The sequence below is a fragment of the Lygodium microphyllum genome, chromosome 1, assembly GCF_053477565.2.
Source record: "Lygodium microphyllum isolate KBCC chromosome 1, Lygodium_microphyllum_v1.1.10, whole genome shotgun sequence".
Classification (NCBI taxonomy): domain Eukaryota; kingdom Viridiplantae; phylum Streptophyta; class Polypodiopsida; order Schizaeales; family Lygodiaceae; genus Lygodium; species Lygodium microphyllum.
The window spans coordinates 127,179,512-127,181,861 of record NC_141135.1 but is presented as its reverse complement, the minus strand read 5'-3'; positions in this window follow the sequence as shown (position 1 = coordinate 127,181,861).

Here is a 2,350-nt window from a genome sequence, read left to right as displayed (position 1 = left end):
GAATATTAGTGGAGCATGCTATCATGGACACTGGATCCTCCATCAATATCATAAGTTCAGACTTGATGGAGAGGTTATGTCTAGATATCCAAAAAGACGGCTCCACACTTCTTAGGATGGCTGATGATAGTCTAAGACAACCAGAAGGTTGCATTACTAAGGTCCATGTTACAATTGCGAGTGTGGAATGCTATCTGGACTTTAGGGTGATAAGGTTTGCAGGACGTCCTAGCTATCGAGTTTTGCTAGGCAGGCCATGGATTCTACGTATAGACTGTCAAGTTGACATACCCGCTAATCAAGTGATTCTAGGTCAAGGTGCCCATCCTGTAATAGTGAATGCTTACCCTGAGTCTCCTCAGAGTGAGAGAGCTCCACTATCCTCCACTGAACTAGAAATAGTAGATGATCCATCTGGTAGTGAGACGTCATCGAGCGATGGATCTAAGGAAGGGTCCACTACAGAGGATATTTATCAGATAACCTTGAATAATCGGATAGAGCCTCATGATTAAATAAGAGATGCAGACGTTATTGAGTTGGATCTTGGTACGCTAAATGATTCGCATCCGACTAAATTAGGGTCCATACTCAGTTCGGAAGAAAGAGCGGATTATGTGTCCTTAATTTGAGAGTTCGGCGATATCTTTGCATGGAGCTATGATGAACTTCGGGGTATTCCTCCCAGTCTAGCTGTGCATACTATTCCTGTAAAGGAAGATACATGCCTCGTATGTCAAAAAGTAACGCGTATGCCTTTTGAATTAAGGGACAGGTTGTACGAGGAATTACAGAAGTTGCGAAAAGCGGGTTTGATCTTCCCTGTTCAACATACTGAATGATGCTCACCAGTTGTAATCAGGTTGAAGAAGAATAATCAAATTTGTCTTTGTGTAGATTTTAGAGAGTTGAATAAGTAAACTGTTAAAGATTACTACCCGTTGCCATTTATTGACCGAATTTTGGATCAACTAGCGGGTAGGGAAATCTATTCGTTTATGGACTACTTTGTAGGGTATAACCAAATGGTGACGCTGAGCAAGGCAAGCTAAAAACGATGTTTGTTATAGTCTTCGGTACCTTTGCGTACCATGTGATGGCATTTGGTTTGTGTAATGCACCTGGTTCGTGGCAAAGAATAGCCGACAAGACCTTTGGTGACATCTCCCCAGAGGAGCTGAAAGTATTCATTGACGATCTGGGGGTAGCCACCGTAAGGGATAGATAGTTGATCATTTTGCGAAAGTGTTTTGAGCGTTGTAGACAATTTTTCATAGCTCTTAACCCACGGAAGTGCGTCTTCGAAGTCCCTTATGGGCTCTTGTTAGAGGCCATGTGGTTAGTTCCATAGGGATTGCGATTGATCCTGAAAAGATCAAGGTCATAATCGCCATGAGTCTGCCACATACTCCAAAGGAAGTGTATAGCTTTCTATCATCAGTAGGGTATTATCGGAGGTTTATCAATGCCTTGGCAGAAAGAACGTTGTCGTTGACCAACCTATTGTCCTTTAATTGTTAGTTTACATGGAGTGATGCTTGCAAAGTATCTTTTGAGGATGTGAAGTAGGAGCTTGCCAAAGCACCTGTTTTAAAAGCACCAAAAAGGGGCGAAATGTTCTATATATTTTCAGCAGCAACCATGTATAATATCAGCTGCTGTTTGGCCCAAATTTGGGAGGAAAAATGGTACCATCCGATAGCTTTTGCTAGTCAGAAGTTGGGCATATCGGAAATTAACTACACCTATATGGAGAAGTTGTGTCTTGCGATGGTATTTGCGACCAAAAAGTTCAGGCACTACATTCTTTATGAGAGGGTGGTTTTTTATACGAAGGCAAAAGGGCTTCAATTGTTGTTGAATAAGTTACATCCGCCTGACCATTTAGCAAAGTCGTTAATCACTTTGCAGGAATTTCATTATGAGATTAAGAGCAAGCCACCAAAGCTTCAAGGCATTGTAGAGTGTCTTGTGGATTTCAAAGAACTAAAAGAGGTTGTGGCTAAAGGAAGTGACATGGAGACTTTGTTCAAGATTGATACGGCATCTATTCCCTCTTGGTATAATGCTATAACGCACTATCTTTCTACAGGAGAGACTGGAGCTGCTTTATCAAAATCGGAGAAGAGGAAGATTAAATAGTAGGCATTGAAATTTTCCTTGATCACAGGCACATTATATTGACAGGGTGTTGATGATATTTATCGCCGATGTGTGATGCCTGACGAGGTTCCCTTTATTTTGGAAGAGTGCCATGACTCCACTTGTGGAGGGCACTTTGTTGGGCAGTTAACAGCACAGAAGGCTTTAAGATCTGGATATTGATGGCCGTCCATCTTCCAAGATTCCT